The following is a 21,356-nucleotide window of genomic DNA, read 5'->3' as shown; positions in this document are numbered from 1 at the left end:
GTGTCTGTGGACTTTGAATTTGGCAAATTCAATTGTACCAATTTTAAATAATTTGAAATATTTCATTCACATTTCATCGGGCATGGAATTGTTATTAGTAATCAATTTTTTCTACTAAACAGTTTCTGATACATATTAGGTACTCACTAAATAATTATGTAATAAAATAATTACGCAAACTTTTAAAAACCAATCATGTAAAAGGAAAGTCTAAAAACTTAATTTTCTCTGAGGGAAAAGAAAACTGCCTGTAACTGTTTTATAACATATTTGAGTACCTAAGTGATTCTTACCTTTTCCTTTTTACAAATCTCATTTGTGGAATTCCAATCTGCAGTCAGCATTTGAGTATTTCAATAGCTGTCTGTCTTTATATTTGAGTTAAAAAATAAGAAAATCTTTCATAAATGTATTTTATTTTTTGATTGAGCATTTGTGATACATATATATTCTTCACATGTACTTGTAAAAATAATATGGGCTAATTCTAGGTATTTTTATCCAGTCTCCTTCACTGGTAGCACCTTCTATAACTATAATAGACATCACAAGAGTTTGGGGATAAATATGGTCAAGTTCCAGAACATTGCTATTCTCCCAAGGACACCTCATATCGCCCTTTATATTATCATGGCTATTTCACTCTCACAGATATTTCGTTTTATTTTCCAATATCCAAAACTTTTCATTTCTATAATTTTCTCATCTCTAAGGGTATTTTATTAATAAAATTATATCGTATGTAGCCTCTTACTATTTTTTTCCTCCTAGCATGATTCCTTAGAGATTAGTCAGGTTGTCCTTTATACTGATCATCTGTTTCTTTTTATCGCTGAGTGATTTTTCACTTGTAAAGTGTGCTACAGTTTATTTAGACATTTATAAATTGAACAACATCTGGGTTGTTTCTAGGTTTTGACTACTGTGAATAAAGTCGTTACACATATTTATGTATCAGCTTTTTGTGTCAAGATTAGGTTCCTCTCTCTGGGATAAGTGCCGGGGAGTGTAACAGTTTTATTGCATGTTTAGTGTTTTACATAATTGAGAAACTGTTTTCCACAGTAGTGTACCATTTTATCTTCCTACGAAGATCCAGTTGTGCATTTGTGTTAGCAGTGGCATCTCAGTATTTTTTACCTTCACCAATTTGATGAGTGTGTAGCAATATTTCTTTAGGATTTTAATTAGCACTCCCCTAATGACTGATATTATAGATCTTTTCACGTGCTTAATTACCACCCTCTGATGAGGGATTTATTCATGTATTTTGCTCACTTTAGAAAATGAACTTTTTAATTGTTTAGTTTCAAGAATTTATTATGTATTCCATATTGTAATTTTTGGTAGATTTGAGGTTTGCATATATTTGCTCTAAATCTGTACTTGCTCTTTTCTTAACAGACTTTTTCTTAGAAAGCAGTTTTAAAATTTTGTGAAAATATCATTGTCAATTTTTTAACGAATATAGTTTTTGGTGTCGAATCTAAGGATTCTTTTCCCAGCCTCAGATCCTACGTGCTTTCTACTACGTTTTTCCTAAATGCTTCATAATTTTGCTTTACATTTAAGGCTTCATTTTAACTTTTTAAAAAATAGATTTGAGACTTTAGAGGAGCTTTCTTTTTCTTGTGGTGGAAAGGAGTATCAATGTCCAGTATTTATTAAAAAGACCGTCTTTCCTAGTTGAATTTTATTTACAGCTTGATCAAAAGTCAGTTGAACTAGTTTACTTGTGAGTTTTCTGTTCCGTTGTGCTGATTGACTTACCCATTTCTGCCAGTATCGTGTGGTCTTCATTATTAAAGCTAAAAATTAAATCATAAAGTTGGGCAGAATTTTGTCTTCATTCTTCACGTTAAAATTTCTGTGGTTCCTTTGCCTTTCATGCACAGTTTTGAATAATTTTTTATGTGTGCATGAAAATCTTGTTGAGATATTGATAGTAAGTATACTAACCCAAAGAGTGATTTAGTAAAGTCTAGCAATTTAACTGTGTAGTCTTCCTATCCAGGAATATGATGTATTTTATTTATGTTTTAAGTTTTTCAGAAGTATTTTGTAGTTCTCAACCTATAAATCCTGTACATGGCTTGCTGATATACACTTAAGTATTTCATTTACTTTTGAGCAATTGCAGATGGTATTGCATTTTTAGTGTTCATGAATTCTTCTTTAAGGAATTTAGAAAGATAGTTGATTTTCTAAAAAAATGTGTACATCTTACCACCTTGAGTTTTAAAACTTTTTTTGTAGATTGGTTAGAAGTTTCTATATAAATAATTGGGTCACATGAAAATAAACATTTGTGACTTTTTTCCTCAGATATGTCTTTGTATCGGTTATTTACTGTAAGGACTTCAATTTCACTTGTTATGTTAGATAAAAATGGCAAGAAGAGACATATTTCACTTATTTCCCAGTTTAAGGAAAAATATTCATTGTTTCTGTGTTATGAGTAATGTCAGTATTTCTCATTGCTCCTTATTTTGGAGAATAGCTTGTTTTTAAGACGTTAAGAAAGTACTTTATTATTATGACGAATGGATATTTTTCTTTGCATTTCATTTTTTGTTGAGTTTATTGTTATTTATTTCTGTGTCTTTATATCATTTGAGTTTTCTAACTTCCTGAATCTGACGTAATTTTTTTTAAACTAACTTTGAGGTCTACTTCTTTTGAGTACTCTTTAGCCCATTCTGTTATGTGTTTCTGATGAAACATAAGGGTGGATTTTTAAACATCCATCCTCTAGTTCTGAGGTTGTGTTCACTTTTTCATCCACTCTCTCTTCATTATTTGGAACATGCAATTACATGTTTCCACTACTGAGTTCATTACTTCTTTCCTCTACCCCTTTTGTTCCGTGGCTGAACCTACTTATTGAGTTTTATTTATTTATTTAAAAATTATTTCTCTATAAAAGTTCTATTTCTGCTGTGAGATTTTTTTTTTGTTTATTTTTAAGCCTGTTCATGATATTTACTTAAGCATTCTTTTATGCTTGCCTTAAAATATTTTTTGGAGAACTGCAACATTTCTGTTATCTTAGTATTAACATATTTCACTAAGTTTGGGATATTTTAGTTTATAGTATAAGTGATTTTTAATCAACAGTTGGATATTTGAGATACTATCCTATAACATTCTGAATATCATTTAAACTGTTTTCATCACCTTTTTGAAAACTACTCTTTAAAGGGAAATGATGCACCTTACTCCTTCTAGCCAGTCCACAGGACACATGCAGACCCTGGCTTCCACTCACGGAGTGGCCTGCATCGACTTTTAATCTTCGCAAAGAACGAGGTAGAGGAACAAGTGCTATCATTTATGGAAGTCCCAACTCCATGGAGCCTCATCTAATTCCACTCCAGCAGAGAGGAGTGAGGGCTCTCAGTCCTGCTGGGACGGGAATAGTGGCCCAATGCTTTGCCCAGGGTTTCTGATACCACCTTTTGTGAGCAGAGTTTTGCAGGACCTCACTAAACCTGATGAAGATGGAAGTCATTTGTGTCTCTCCCCTCAGCCTTTGCTATTGTGAAGAGGAGGCGACCCACAATTTTTCTTCTGTATATTTGTCTGGAATAGAGAAAACTTTGACATCTTTCAAAAACTTTTATGGTTCTTATCAAAAGGCAGAAGAGTTTATTTGAACCTCCTACCCATTTGTGATTCTAGGCCTGTTATTTATGGATTGCCAGTTTTTTTTTTTGTTTGTTTGTTTGTTTTTTAGCTCCACATCTGGTGTATGTGAGGCAGGAACTAAAGGCAGAAAACTGTCTACAATGGTGTTTATTGTGCCAACAGGTTTATTGTTTATTGTTCCCAGGTAGTCTGGCCTTTTATTTTCCTTCTTCAGGTTCTTCTTACGTTTCTTTTGTATATAATATCTGGGTCAGTGGTAGTGAACCTATGACATGCATATTGTTTATCTTTTAAAACAAAGGATGTTAATGTATGAGTTTTTAAAAAATTAAAACCTCAATAGTCAGGGCTAATTGCAGTGTTAACACTTTGTGATAAATAAATGGGCTTGGGATTCAGCTTGGGCACTCCTTTCCAAAAGTTTCATCATCACTGATTCAGAGTTTTTAACTGTATTTATAGGAGAAATAAAAAAATGCACCTATGATTCAATCTCCCTTGAAGTGCAATTATCCTATAATGTTATTTCAAAAATAGTATTCTTGAATATTCTACTAATTCCAATGACTATTATAGTGTGGGCTTAAATAGGTTATACTAAAAGATGCAAGTTAGGAATGAGATTGAAGCAATTAGTCTATCAATGATGACTTTAAATATTCCCATTATTTTAATTACTAGCCAATTTAATATTCAAAGTATGAACAGAAAAATAAGCAAATATTTTCATGCCCGAAAGCTAAAATTTGTACTGTGCAATTATATAAACTTCTGTTTACCAGTTTTTAATATGGTAACTGATATTGTGTTGCTGTGACCATTTCTCCCATGTATATCTATATGTCTGTCTGTCTATATATCTATCTATTCATGATCTATCTAAATATAATATGCTTTTTTTCATTAGCTATTACATAATTTCTTTTTCTTTCGGTCTCATTTTGCTAACTATTTTGTATTTTCATATTTTAATACAGATCTTTTAACAGAACAAGTTTGTGACTTAATGTTTTCTTGAGCTCCTGTAAATCTGCATCTAATGCCTTGACATTAACCCTTTTCTCACAGGGAAAGGATAGATTCAAGCTGGTTAGAGAGTTTAATTTTGTTCATTCATTTCGTTATATGTATAAATTTTAACAAAACTTCTATCTTTTTTGAATATGCTCCCTAGTGTATAAAATGGAAATAATTGCAAGAAAGATGGAAAAAATTGCAAAATTATTACATCATAATATGGCATAAGAAAACTGAAAGTTTCAAGCCAGTACCTAAGAGACATAGATGCCACATGAATGTTCTCTTCTATTTTCTTTTTTAAAAATTTATTTTTATTTTAAAGAGAATACAACCAAACAAAGTAAAACAGAATAAAACTAACCAAAACAAACTAGTGGAAGTGACACAGAACTTCAAAACAAGATAATAGGAAATCAACAATGCTTTCCCTAACGCCTCTTGTCTTCAAAATAGATGCCCACACCTTCAGACTTAGTAAATACCAAACAAAACAGAGCAGAATAGAACCAGTAAAAGCAAAACAATGAATGTAACAAAGAACTTTGTAACCAGATAATAGTAAATCCAAAATGACTACCATAATATATCTTGTTATCTTTGTGTTTTCTTTTTTAGTAACTGCATAAATATAATTCAATGTGACAGTAACTTTCTTTTGTGTCTTTTACTTAAATAAATATTTATTTTTGTCCTTCCATCATATTATTATTCTTAACACACTTATACTGGGCATTCCTACACTTCTACAGTATTTCATTTTTCTTTGTTTTTATATTTCATTCTCAGTTTCTGCTTCTTTTATAACAGGTTTTATAGCCAATGTACCTTAATTTCCCATAAATATGAACTACTACTGATTAAATGCTAGAATTGTAATATATCTATACTTTCCATATATAAAGATATACTATGCAGTAGAAATTTTAAAAATTAAATGATTAAATTATATATATATATCATGATAATGATTGTATCACATATGAAAATAGTGAAGTGTGGTTGTATTAAATATTACTATGTTTAATACTAACTACCTACCTTTTGAAAACTTCCTACTTCAGTGGACAGACTAAAAAAGAGAATATTATTAATTCTTAAACAGGAAACAGTTTCCCAATAGATAGTAGTGCAAATGTCTATTTGCAAAACATTAATAAAACTATGCCTCTTCTCTCACTATTGTGAACACGGTAATAAAAAAAATTTAGTATAAGGAAGCTTTGTGATGAGGTTAAATCTTTGAAAGATGTGAGAAATTAAATTAAATTTAAAATATATTATTGCTTGAATGTTTCCAATTGTCTCATTTTTCCTTGACTTGTACTGAATTAACATAGCCTTTCACTGAATAGCTTTCACTTACAAAAAACCTCTTGAAATGCTAAGTTTGTGTATTGGCAAATCATAAGCATTTTTCTTATTTCAAACTGGTGATCTGGGAAATACACTTAAAAAATCCCTAGAGTGCTATTCTTCTGTTTCCTGACTGCATTTTAGGAAAGGTAGGTTAGTCATTCAGTTGTCTATATGCATTAATCTGTTCTCTCACAAGAACTCCGAGAGAGGATACACAATTGATTGAGAATCTGGCCAGAGAAAGCGGGTAGCACAGATGCACATGTCACTCATGGGCACAGGTGTGACTTTGATCATGTGTATGTAATTGCTGGAATGATCTTGCATTTCAGGTGCTATTTTCATTGGTTACATCCATCAAGCTTTGTACTGGCTGCTCCCTGTGAAACTGTTTCATACAGTTTTTGTGAGGTCCAGAAATACTGATGTGGCCCAAATTGTCGATAGCTGCCAAAACGAAGACTCTTTTGTGTAGCTGTAAATTAGATGTCATTTAAAAGATGAAAAAGGAGATTTTTAAAGGAGATTGCTGCAGAAATGTTTAAGTGGATAGTCATGCTACGTTCTTTCTGTCCACCATGACACTTTCACTACTTTTTGCCTCTCAATCCATTTCCTATCAAATGGTGAGAGTGACAATGTGGTAAATGCACTAACATGAACTACTCTATAATCTTACATAACTACACATGAGTACACAGATGGACTAAATATAGAATTTATAGATGTATTTTCTCTAGACTTTGGAGCTAAGGGTAAAATAGATTTCTTTAGAAGTGAGAGAAACCTGACATGCTGAGGGAAAAATATATCATACTATACAGCATATATTCATCCCTTTTCCAGAAAATTAGATTTTTTTTTCTTATAGAAAGCCCCCTGCTGGAGATAGCTACACTGGAGATCACTGCTGCCAGAGGATGAAGATGAGGCTATTTGGATAAGGTGTGCTGTGTCAGCTGATATAACTTTTATAGTTTAAATGCACATATTATATATTACTGTTATAAAATGCCTCAGTATGAAGATTTAAAAATAGCCTAGATAAAATGTACTAAACAGGATATGTGAATTTAAATAAAATATTTCTTATTCCAACTATAATAAAGATGTACAATCCAATCTTTACTCTTCTAAAATGTAATAAATATTTTCTAAGCACCTTCTTCTTTTAGTTTTGATTTTTAAAGCCATATTCATTTTAATGAACTGATACTGATAACTTCTCTTTGCTGAAGGTCATGAGTATTATGATGTGATTAAGTGACCTTCTCTGTAAGATGGTAATGTCAATGAATGAGACTCTCATTTTAGATTATAAATGTTCCTGGTTACCTTAAAATGCACTAGTGCTCTATAAATTTATATATTTATGTAAATATTAAAATAGCATTTGAATTAAACAAACTTTTCTCTAATTTGCTGTACAGTTCAAGATCTTAAAAGAGAGAATGCCTGAATATTTCTATTGTTCTTTTAAGAGTAAGTTTAAGAAAAACTTATACCTTGTGTTTGTCTTCAACTTCCTGTAAATTAGAAAACAGTTGGCTTTGCAGCAAATATATGAAGTAATTTTATTCCCTCCTTTGAGTCTTAATCAATCTTTAGCTAAGGGAAATCCTTTGATGGTATATCCTGTCTTGTCTTTCTTAAGGATAATGATTTTGATGAATGAGCCACGTGTGATCTCTGCTTTTATAGCTTTCCTGTTTGGTGCTGTGTTTTCATGTAAGTCTGACAAAGCATATGGACTTTGCATATAATTCTTTTCTAGTATTCTAATACAATCATGTTGACTGTTGTTACACAGGTTTGATCTGATTTGTAAGAAAATTGTTCTCATTTTTGCTAGATTTCAAATTCTCCAGGTTGGTTAGTCTTAATTGCTTTTGTTTACATTATGCTAACATGCCACATATGTTTCTTCCCGTAGAGAAGTACTCAGCAATCATTTCTAAATAAAAATTTTTAAATTTTTAATGAAAAGCTAGATCATACCTAGCTTTGATGAACAGAATCATAAAATCTGCAAATAAATGGCGTTTCAGTCTCTCAAAACTTCTTGAAATACTGCCTGTCAATGTTTTTAGAAGTCAAGAAATAGAACTTCTGAAAACTGAAATCAAATTGTTCAGATCTGGGAAATTGATGTCAAGGTTTCCATAGATTTTCAGCGAAGATGTAGAAGGCTTTTAAGAGCTACTGTAGTTTGGAAGCAGCACATAGCTGATAAATTTTTTCAATATGAACTGAAGGAAGTTGCTAGAACTACAACCATACCTTATGACTTTATGTTTTAAACCAAATTACTATAGCAGACTCACTGCAAAATCCTGAGTGAAATGTATTCTGACAAGAAAATTACTGAGCAAGATGAATTGATTTGCCATCATTTCAAAAATGTGAAGAGATTCCATATAGTATAATATGATGAGTATAAAGGAAACTTCAAAATTTTGACATGTGCTTCTACATTTTTAAGAAATAAAATAGAGTTTATCTAACTAGAAGATATGTAGACATACTTTGTGTGTATAGTGGAACTTTTAATATATTACAGGAAATTGTTACATACCAGAGAGAGCATAATCTAAATCTGTGTCTCCCCACACACTTATCACTAATAAATAAAAAGAAATGCAATTATCACTATGAGTTGCTTCATGGAAATCCAAATTTGTTGCACCACAATACTGAAATTTACTTGATAAAAGAGAGATATATTTTGATCACTAAAGTTGTGATTTTATCACAAATTAAATCAAATAAATTTATTTGCTTTGCCTTCAAGGTCAGCAGATAATGGTGTTTTAATGTTTGCAATGTAATGCAATAAAAATACAGAAGTTTACTAAAATAAAATTCAGGTATAACATTATCTTTATGCTGTTTTTTAATTTTGTTTATCAGAAAATACATGACTAATTTAGAACTGGATTTATGTCTTGATAATTTCCATGTGCAGTCATTCTGGAATATGTGTTCTATGCAATTTTAGGATTTCCATCTTAATCACTTTGAATGTGACACAAAAACTCTGTAACATAATGATTGAGATTCTTGATATGAAAAGGTAGGATTTTCTAAAATATTTCCTTGCACATCATGCATAAACAACATAATGATTTTTAAATGTTGCTCAACATTTAAAATTCCTAACCATAATTTTGAATGTTCAAAGGATAAAATAAAATTTCTAGTCAAAACATGAATCACAAATTTTCAAGCATAGATAAATTATATTGCAGTCATAAGGGAAGTGTATTAAAAAGCTGCATTTCCAAAACTATCCATGGAGTATCTTGTCTCAATCTGGAATTACTATGCTAATTGAATATAAAAAAAATAAAGAAAATGAAATGTGCCTTTATAACATAAAACCAGATGTTTTCAGATTTTAAACTATTACAGGGGAACAGACACTTTATCTTCCCGACTCATATAACCATTTAATAAAGATTCCATCCCTATTTGTTCAAGTTTCACTTCAGTCTCAGCTTTTGATGAGTGAACAAAATCCTTTCCTAGGGCACTGTGAGAAGGGATAGTCTTGTTCCCATGGTGCTGGAAATTTAAATCTGTACTGCATCTGGCTCAAACTGATTTTCCAGGCACTTTCTCCGAAAGTTTTTTATTTACATGATGCACAGTGAAATGGGAAGGGATGCTGATTATTAGGGGATAAGATAGGTCCTGAAAAATTGATGCATGCAGGCACAAGGCATAAACACTAGACTACCAGAGTAAGGGTAACACACTTTCCTATAGATTTAGCAGAGAATATAAATGATATGAAAATAAGTACGCAAGAGCAGTTTTTTTTGTCTTTTTCTTTTTTTTTTTAATTTTATTTAAGGAGAAAAAGAAACAAAGCAGAGAAAGGGTACAAGTTATACAGATTTACAAAAAAAAATAAACAGTAGGAAATCACTAGTTAATGGATTACATATTGTCATCTTAGAAATAGTTGTTCAAGTCACAAAATTAAAGCTTATAAAGTGGACATTCCAACAGTGAGACTGCAAACAGTTCTGTTCAATGATCCAACAATACTCAGTAATATCATTATCTATCTTATACACTTAAATATACATGCAGTTATATCGTTTAGAGCATTTTCTTTTCCTCTCTTTTGTACAATGACAATTACACATTTGGGTTTGGTTATTCCCACAGTTCTTATTACTTTTTTGGAAGAGAGTAAAACCAAATGTGACATAACAGAACAGAGTCAGTCAAATCAAAAGGGTGGGCATAATAGATAATGTAAAAGCATAATACTAGGTGATCAACAATGGTTACCATAATGCCTCCTGCTATCTCTAATAGAATTGCCTATATCATCAGTTATAATAAAATTGAACAAAACAGTAAAGAACAAAACCAGCAAAACCAAAACATTGGAGACATTACAGATCTTCAAAAGTAGATAATAGTCAACCAGAATGGGCGTCATAATGAATTCCACTATCTTCACATCTGTTGCCTAAACTTTCAAACCTGGTACTATCAAGCAAAACAGAATAGAGGGACATCAGTCAAAACAAGATGGTGAGAGCAATACAGGGCTTTAAATCAAGATAATGGAAAGTCAAAGTGAGTTACTATAATATATCCTGCTATTTTTTTATTTATTTTTCCCTTAATTAAAAGGATAAAACCTAAAAAAGTAAATAATAAAATGGAGATTGAGATAAAAGAGGGCATTAACAGCAAAACAGCGCAGATCAAAACATAACCATTTAAGCAAAATAGTGTTTCACCACAAGATAATCCCGATATTTTTATCGGTACCAGGGATTGAACTCACGACCACACACTTGCAAGGCAGGCGCTTATGCCGCTGAGCTAAATCCCCAGCCCCAAGAGCAATTTTTTAAATCGGTGATCTTAAAAAAATTCACATAAATCCTTAATTAATTATATTAATTTTTCTTAAGCAATTTTATGATGTCACTTTCTAAATCAAATATTCTTAAGTGAATTCTACTATAATTATAGAAATACCAGTAGCACTGCAGAACGAGCAAGAATTGTACAACCCAACGAACTTGAGCTTCATTTTGAAATTTGGTTGTTGCAAAATTTTAATTTTGAATTCAGCTTCCATATTTATAACAGGGAAAGGGAGTATTATCCTACCTAGAAGATTATGATGAAAATTAAACATGAGAATATTATAAACCTCCTAGGAGTACTAGGAGGCCTCTAACCTCAAAAAATTTAATTTTACTTAACTTCAATTTATTTGATTTTTGTCTTAGCCAGTATTTTTAACAAATTGAAAGACCGCTAACTGTTGTTTAACTATGATTTTAACCAAAATTTTATTAGTACTTTTGTGTTTAGCATTTCTATTTTGTCCCTTGATTTCTTGCTCATGATTCTTCTAAAATGATTTGATTTCATTACAGAGCTTAATTATTCTTTTATCCATTTGTGTATTAGTCAGGTGTGTATTACTACGACAAAATACCTGACACAAGGAATAGATGGTTTTGGCTCAGTTTCAGAGGTTTCATTGCATAATTGACTGGCTCCAAGGCAGAAATGACCTGGCAGGAAGTGACAGTGAAGGACTTTCCCATGAATGAAAGTAGAAATTAGGGAAACACTGATACAGTGGAAAATATCAAGTGACAAATGTAGTCCTCCAAATCACATTTCAGTGCCCACCTAGACACAACTGGAAGGGTGCTATAACCTAATCCTAGATGATTATCAAGCCAATCAAGTTGCCAGTCAAGATCAATCATTACTCACCAGTCACCCTTTCCCTTTTCATTTATTTGTATATATTTTACTTACAAACATCTTAAGGATTTGAAACTGTCTCCTTTGTCATTATATTTGTCTCTATTGTTCATTATATTTATCTATAATCTCATTCATAGAAGGATATTTTATCTTCAAATCATTAATATTTTCTTTTTATCATTTAATTTACACTGTGTTTCTGGATGACTGATGTGATACCACTTCTGCCTATCATACAGGATGGCTGCTTGAACTCACAGCCAAAGATCAGGTGGGAAAGCCCAATAGCGTGGGTCACTGACGGGTACCCGTTCTTCCTTCCCAGTAAGCTGCAATGCTGCTCGTGACCAACAAAGCAAGGGAAAGTGTAAAACCCTTTTCCAATGTCTTCCGGGTGCTGTTTGATGTAGAGTTATCCAGTGTACAACAGTGTGGGATGTGCGGAAACTGCAGAGCTGGGGCCAGTGTGTGAATGTTTTCTCACCTACTTGCTCTACTCCCTCCTCCATAAGGAATGAAGTTTCAGGCTTAGTTTATTGAGGAAAATTTTGTAATGTCCTTCAACCTCTAAATGCTATCTTATCTATCTATCTATCTATCTATCTATCTATCTATCATCTATCTATCTATCTATCTATCCATCCAATTTAAAATGTAATATTATTAGACTACTTATGTATATGTAAATATATATATATAAGTATATATATATATATATATATATATGTATTTACTGCTCTAGAGCTTCTAGATCTCCTTTTTTTTCTTCCTTCTCTGCTTTTTCATTTTTCTAATTTCCTAAAAGTAAAAAAAAAAAAGGACACTTGTCCCTAGAGGAATAACACAATTTCAGTATCGTTTTTTTTGAATCTTGTAAAATTTACAGTCTTCGGCATAAACACCTGCCTTGTGAGCAGGCAGTCGTGAGTTCGAGCCCCGGTACCGATAAAAAAAAAAAAAAAAAAAAAAAATTTACAGTCTTAAGTCATGAATTTCAATGGTTTTCTTCCTATTTCAATTCACATCTGCTTCTCAAAGGAAAGAGGCCTTTATATAAGGACTCGAGAGCAGAAAGGATACCTCTCAATCTCTGAAGTGGTGGGACTACTCACTCTAGGCATGGCTTCTTATATCCATTGAATCTGCAATTTAAAATGTAGTATCATTAGACTACTTACTTAATCTAAGAACAAGCCTCCTTCAGAGAGACTTGGTGAATTATGTTTTGGTGGCAGGTCATTACTATTGCCCTGGCTATCCCACATTGTCATTATCTCCTACAACAGACGCAAGGTGACTTTGCTGGTAAGTGAAAACACACAGTGTGAGTTCTGGCAGCCTTGCCTGCTTACAGTGTATTCATGTGTGCTGACTCATGCACACAAAGTTCCTTGGGTTCCATGTGGACACTCTTGCTGTTTGCGCTAAGTCAGTTGACACAAAAAGTATAAACTCTTTGCACTGTACTTTGTCTCTCTTTGGGCAAATGAATGTTCTAGATTTATGTTAATACAGTCATTGCTTTCTTGCCATTGGTTTGTTTCACAAAGCCTCCCACAAAATTAAAGATTAAGAAAAACATGGGGCAGATATTTCTCTTTAATCTGTAAGTGGCTCAGAGAGAAATACCGATTCGTTACCTCCTTTATATGTGTAAATTTAAGTCCTTATAAATTTGAGCCTTCCGTTTTGCTTAGCTGATAAGTACCAGCATGATTTTTTTCCCATTTCTGATGCAATATGATTCTCTAGTTAAATCATCCATTACGTTCCATCCTAGTTGCCTATTCTTTTTCTCATAGTTGTGTATTCTTCTGCTCCATGATTTATTAATAAAATTTCACTTGCCTAGATTTTTTTCCAACTTTGTTCTAATCAGACTTTTTAAGACCCAGGTACAATTTGATCTCCTTTCTAAAGCCATGGGAGCTTTCTTAACCTTAGGCTGAAACAGTCTTTTTAGTTGATTAATGGTACCACTAGAATTTATACAGGAGTTAATTACAATCTCAGAATGTCACTATTTTTGACATTGAGTCTTTCCATAAGTAATTATATTTAAATAATACTCTTAGATTGAGCCCCAATCCAATATCATTAGTGTCCTCTAAGAAGAGGTCATTAGAGCACAGATATATACAGACCAAAGTCCATGTGGATACACAGGGAAAAGGTCATACACAAACTGCAAAAAGGTCTTTAGGAAAATGAGTCCTGCTGACACCTGGATCTCAGATTTTGATCCTCTGTAACTGAGAGACAGTTTTTGATTCTTGAAGTCATCCATCTGGGCTGCTTTGTTTTAGCAGTTCTGGCAAATTAACGTACTAACTTTTAGTTTTCTCTGCTTTACCTAGATTGTAGACAGTAGGTCTCAGAAAAATGCAATTGTAATTAAGTTGATAATTGCTGAAAAATTTTGATATACATTTGTAAATCTAAAGTCCACTTGCACTTTTAGTTTGTCCTTACAGATTTTTATCTTAAAATAACTGCAAAAACCTACACATTGTGGTGTTAATTGGATTTCTTTTAAATTTCATTTTATGAAATGCCAAATTAATTTAGTTCATCTTTTTGTTTATTTTTCTCATTAATGATCCAGATGTTAGTGAAAATCAAATTTTTATGGAATCCATAAGTGGAAAATGTCTCCGAGATATTATTAATGGCTAAGTGAGCTGTGTCCTCAAGAGTCTCTTAAATGATGAACACCTGTCTTGTCATTAACTTAACAGGCTCTCATTATAATGAGTATCAGCAAATTGGTGGCATTGTTACATCACTGTGCTAGTAGGAAAACTTTAGTAATGAGTAACTGACATTTGCCTTGTTCTTACATCTATCTATCTATCTATCTACCTGTCTGTCTGTCTGTCTATCTATCTATCTATCTATCTATCTATCTATCTATCTATCATCCTCATCTAGCATCTATCACTGCTGAGGAAGAAAGTAAGGAACTTGTACACGCTATACAAGCATTTGATCACTGATTAAATAAACAGAGAATATTCCTAATAACAGAGCATATATACATGAGAGTAACTCTTTTTTCTGATGTTGAATTTATCTCTGATATTGAAATTGTTTTTTCAATAACATATACATATATGTTATTTCAATAACACACATATATATGTGTATATATATATATATATATATATATATATATATCAAGCTGCTAATTCCTAGATTTTAGAGCTACAAAGCCAAAAACAAGATGAAGAATGTATCTAAAAACATCGACTTTGTTTGCCAGCGTAGTGTACACAGATGGAGCTACGGTTACTTGCTGAAACATGAGAGCGATTTTGTCTTAGTTTTTCTCTTCGTTTAATTCAAATGCGTCTCTTCTCATTGCTATATCCCATTGCTATGTGCGTTGTGAAATTGTTCCACATTCACTTGTATGTTGATTTTTCTCCCTATTGTCACATACTTTTAGGGATTTGCATCAAAATTTGAATTTCTTAATCTCTAAAAGTTTAGAATGAATATTTTGGGAAAAAAAAAAAAACTAATAGAATAACCTTAGATACTCTTCAAAACTAAACTAAAGTATGAAGATGAAAATTATAAAGGACTGAAAGTATATGTTCGGCATCCTTCCAGCCCCTATTTGAGCCCCTGTTCCAGCCCCTTGAGCTGCAGATGTCCAGTGGTCTGAACTGCCACAAGTCACCGAGTACTTCTAAGTTCCAAGTCCTTGTCTGAACCTCTTCAGATGTGTAACACTGTAGACTTGCACTGTCCAATGTGGAAGCCACTTGCCATATGTAATGATTTAAATTTACATTTGCTAATATTTTTTAAAATAAATGAAATTCTTATTTAACATTAGAAACATTTCAAGTATTCAGTAAGCACATTTGGCACATCTTTGTACTGTTCAATGCAGGTATGGGACATTTCTGTTATCACAAACCTTCCATTCAAAAGCATTGAGACAAAAAATTCTCTCTTTTTAATCAGGCCTCCATATTTGTGTTCTGATACTCCATTTTACATGCTACCTGATAGAAACTTTGTGCTTTTAAAATTGTTAGCCACATAAAAATGTCTTACATAAAATTTCCAAAAAACTATTATACCACACCGGCACATAAGTATTTAATAGTAATTGTGATTGTTTTGCAGAAAATTAACCTGTAAGCGAATAACATTATCATGTAATGCAAGTTCAATGTGTTCCTTATTTATGTATAAAAATCTCTGAGTCTGAATAAATTATGTTATATTTCTAAAAAATGATAAAACTAGAATGTAAAATTTATTGTAAGAAATTAACTACAAAGTCTAAAATGTTTTTAAGAATCCTAAAAACATCATTTTGAGGGGGAAATAAAAGGCAAAAAAGACATGAATTAAATCTTAAAAAATTGAATCTTAGAAATACAAGACACAGATACTGTCATTATATAATAAATTCTGTGTTCCTTTTCATCCTTATGTGAATTACTTTTTGGAAACATAATTGTGAGGAAAGATTTTTTTCATAGAGTTTGGTATTTCATTTGACTTAAAATACACACATTTAAAATAGCTGGAACACACTTTTTAAACCATTTTAATTTCTCATCTTTTAAATTCTCTTAACACAGCTATGAGGTACATTTATGGACACTGCGTTAGTATGGAGGAGTAGATACAGGTGTGTACACTGTATTCATCCCAACAGCGAATGCCATGTACTCAGCAAATAAGAAAAATCATCTTATAAAACTGCTATGTTGTGAGGAATGGTTTCAGGATTTAAAAGAACTGCCTGTTACACTCAGCTCATGGACTTCAGGAAGTTCTAAGAGAAGTTGGAATTTAGCTGAGAGACGCATACATCCTGCAAAAGGGTGCATTTATTGAAAGGTGCTGGTGAAATATACGGTACATGAATGACATTATGGGAGTTAAAGTTGGAAGTGTAAGTTGGGAGCAGACAATGAAGACTGAAAACACCAGAACAGTGAATACAGACCCAATTCTGCTGATAACAGAATTCTAATGTGAGACTTCCAGATGAGAAACTACATATTACAAATATGGGGAACATTTTCAATCATGCAAAATGTTTTTCGAATGTTTGATTGAAATTTGAAAAGTAACAGTTTGGCCATAAATAGGTTAGATAAATGTCACTTTGGGTGAATTTTAAAAAACTTTTAGGCAGATCTTTCCTCTAGTTTTCCTAAGTGTCACAGATACCCTTGTGGTGTTAGAATGTGAGTGATTCATTTTCAGCTCTTCCACTTTTTGGGTAATCATGGGTTCCTTATTGAACCTCTCTGTTTGTAGCTACAGAATGCATTGTAAATAATGTAATTGATAAAAATGCAGATAGTGTGTAGATATAAAAGTAACTGTAGGTAGTCTATGCATATTATATATAGTGGGTGACTAATAAAAATGTAGCAAATAGCAGTAACTGGTAGCTAGTATTATAATAGTAACTATTAATAAAGGGAATAACACCATAGAGCTCCTCAATGTAGTGCTTTATGGGAAATTATCTTATAAAGTCTTATTACTAACCAAAATTTCTCTAAATCTGTTTCCTACATCATTAAAGATACTCATATTGATTTAATGATTGAATTATTAGTTCATTCATTTATCCTCCCAGAAACATTTTAACCTTTTACTCTTATTCTGGAATAAATAAAAGATATTATGACAGAAATAAGAAGTTCAATTTTGCCTAGAGTTTTAGGGCTGACTTCAAAAGAAGCAGTAATAGAAGCACTATTTATCACAGCCATAGTTTCCTTTCCACTTGTCCTCTTCTGGATAGGAAGTACAAGAAACAGGTCATGAATAAAATTAATCCACCCCAACCCTCAGAGATAATCCAGAGTGATCAAAACCATTACTCACTGTAATTTCTTCACTTCTGCTACAGTGATGGCTTTAAGATTGGGTACCTTTTAATCCTATTTTTATCTGAATGTAGCCTCTTTCTTGTTATTTTTTAATGACCGGGAGAAGAAAGCCTCATCTTTCCTATTCGATAAGGACAACTAAACATGGAGGAGCGTTTGACTGTCAGTTATGGGTCAAAAGACTAGAGCTGACCCAATAGCACACCAAAAATAAGGAAGAAAGGTTGAAAATTGACAAAGAAAAACAAGGGTGTGTCTACAGTCCTTGTGATTATTGAAACACTCAGGCCATGTTCCACAATGATGAGGAATTAAGCTATAAGGGAATAAGTAGAGTGCAAGCAAATTTGTTTAAAACATAGAACAGCAGGAAAATCCTGGTGCAGGATTCAAAGCTGCTGTGAGGAGAGGGCTCTGAGTAGGCTAGCTAAGAAGACTCTTGGGCTAGGAGTTTTTAAGAGGTTTATCAGGGAGCTCAGGTTGTTTGGTAAACAGTGTAATTCGTATCCTGTAGGAATCTATTTATGTTTCAGAGTCAAATCTATGTAGAGTTCATCAGTGCCTATGCAGGTCCTGTATACCCTTGAGCCACTGGCCTGCCTGATCATTGACTGTGGAGTCTCTGACAACTGAAGATCACCTGGCAGATGTCTCTGTAAGATCTCTGTGACTCAGCAGACTCCACTTTGCGTTTCTCAACTCCATTTGAGCACCGCAGTCCTTCCTGCCTGTTAGAATCCTAACTCTTGTCTGATTAATTCCGGTCACATTTGAATGTGGTTAAAGCCACACTAAAAGCTGGTGTATACTTAGCCCTTTCAGTAACACATGTTAACTTGTCCCTGCTAGTCACTGCCATGCTTTGATGTTTTAACTCCTGTTAGTCTCTTTACCAGTAGGATTTTAAATACTGCCTTATGGACATAGTTATCATAAGACCAAGAAGGTCTCAGGGCTGACTTCAAAAAGAAGCAAGAATATAAGCACTATTTATCACAGCCGTAGTTTCCTTTCCACTTGTCCTCTTCTGAAGTACAAAAAATGGATCGTGAGTAGAATTGATCCACCTCAACCCTCAGAGATAATCCGGAATGATCAAAACCATTACTAACTGTAATTTCTTCACTTCTGCTACAGTGATGCCTTTAAGATTGAATACCTCTTTATCCTACTTTTATCTGAATATTTTCCTTGCACTGCTCCTATTTTAGCTATATGACTGGGTATGAAATACTTAGAGCGATGAAAAAGTTGCTATTGTGGCCTGTGTTTAGATGTTCCCCAAAGCCTGCTATAGTAATAGGTGACAGTTTTTCAGAGGTGACCGGCTTTACGGTGTGTGACTGATTCCTGGTGCAGTGTTAGAATCAAGGGTACCTGGATTTAGAGTGTGAGTGCTATCCACTCTAAGTAGCCTGCATAAGATATAAGGGTCAGAGAGAGATGTGGTCATCCTTTGCTTATTTTGCTACCTTCTACCTACCATGAACTATTTCTCTGAACTGTAATACCTGTCTGTTTTGCCCCCCTGACTTGGAGACAGCCAATTATGGACTGAATCTCCACAAACTATGAGCTAAATAAATCTATACTCCTTAACTTTGGGTGTTAAGTATTTTGTCTCAGCAACAAGGAAAATAACCTAGATAGTTGTGGGGTATTTTGTTATTGTTTTGTTTTTGCAAAATGAAGCAATACTTTTTTTTTCTTGCTTGAGATTTCCACAATATTTTATGCCACTATGATTCAAACCTCCTCTCCCTTAGGTTAAAATTCAAATTCCCAAGGTGACTACCTTTGCAGACAGAACACTAAGAAGACAATTAAAGTTAAGTGGTGCTATAAGGATGGAGCCAAGATGACTGATGTCCTCGTAAGAAGAGTAAGAGAGGGATACCAGGTTTATGCACTCAATGGGGAAAGCCCACAGGAAGGCAGTGAAAAGTTAAACCATGCACACAGGACTTGAAACCAAACCTCCCACATTATTTTTCAAGACCTTTGACAAATAAAAGTCTGTTTCCCTCCCTCCCCCCACGGGAAGTACTTTTCAAAATCAACAACTGGGATCTATTCTTATTAAAAAGATTTTGTGCTTTAAAAGAAATTGCCAACAGAGTAAAGAGAAAACCCACATAGTGGGAAAGAATTTTAGCTAGCTGTCCCTCAGACAAAGGACTGATATCTAAAAAATGTGAAGAATTGAAAAACATCAAGCCCCCACAAATTCAAAGACAAAATCCAAAAATGGACATCTGAAATAAACACACACTTCTCAGATGAAGAAATACAAATGGCAATAAATGAAGAAATGTTCAGCATCATTTGTCACTCAAGAAATGTGAATTAAAACAACACTGAAATTCTGTCTTACTCTAGGAACAATGAATGCCATGAAGAAATCAACCAATACCAAATGTTGGCTGTTCTGTGGGGGAAAAGGAATACGTGTCCATTGTTGGTGGGAATGTAGACCACTGTAGAAATCAGTATAGAAATCCCTCAAAACACTAGAATTGGAAGTCCCATTCAATTATCTATTCTCCTTCTGGGTATTTTCCCAGAAAAATTGAAAAGGTCATGTCATAGCCATATATGTGCAGAACCATGTTTATAACAGCACAATTTTTAATAGCTAAATCTTGGGAAACAACCCAAATGCCCATAAACTGCAGAATGGATTAAAAGGATGTTGTATTTTTATACAATGGAATATTATTCAGCTATAACAAGATAATCTTGAGGCATTTGGTAAATGGAGCTAAACTGAGACTATTCATAAGTGAAATAAATCAGATCCACATTTGTAAATATCATGTTTCCCCCTAGTGTAAAAAATAAATAAAAATAATGATAAATAATTGAAAGAGTAATAAGGCCCAAAATATACAATAGATATTGTAACAAGAAAAGGAAAAGAAAGTATTCAAAAGGAAAGAACAACTGGGATAGGGGAAAGAAGAAATGGAAGAAAATGATTATATGTACATAGGTATACACATATAAATCTATGTATGCATATGTGTGCAAGATAGATGACTACATTACTAATTCTCTGTTAGTTCATCAAAAAGAACAGTTTGTGCTGTCATTGTTTGATTGTTTGAGCATTTTTATGGCTAGATATTGTAACCTGAACAACTATCTAAGACAACAATACACAATATATTAACTAGTATCAATGTCTTGCTTTTTAAAAAATTTCTGTATTATTTCTATCTCTTTTCTGGTTGCTTTTTTAAAATAAAAAAATTAAAAATCGTTTTTTTTAAGCCAACTAGTCTATGAAAATTTTTATAACAGACCAAGAAAACTAATATTTATATCATTTATAAATTTGCTAAGGATGAGTCTGTGACAGACCTTGCATAATTATTATGTGCATTTATAAGTGGGTGATATGGAATTGTGTTACTAGAGAATACTGGTTTCAAAAGGACAAATAAAAGAAAATTTCTTTGGGGAAATCAAATCACAATTACTGTTTGGTGATGACTGTTAAGGCAACAACGGTGCCAAGAACACAAGTGTAGGAGCTTGCCAAGTGCTCCTTTCTCCAGGGGAGGTGATTATATGCCCATCATTAGAAGTTGACCTATGCAATTCATTTAGACCATCATCTCTACTTGCTTGTATTTGAGTTTTAACTTTCAAATTCAGCTTCTAAAATAAAACATGTAAAGTTGAGCTTGCCTATAT

The sequence above is a fragment of the Cavia porcellus genome, unplaced genomic scaffold, assembly GCF_034190915.1.
Source record: "Cavia porcellus strain 051 isolate PalLab524CR breed Dunkin Hartley unplaced genomic scaffold, mCavPor4.1 scaffold_17, whole genome shotgun sequence".
Lineage (NCBI taxonomy): Eukaryota > Metazoa > Chordata > Mammalia > Rodentia > Caviidae > Cavia > Cavia porcellus.
The sequence above is the reverse complement of the archived record's forward strand: the minus strand, read 5'-3'. Positions refer to the sequence as shown.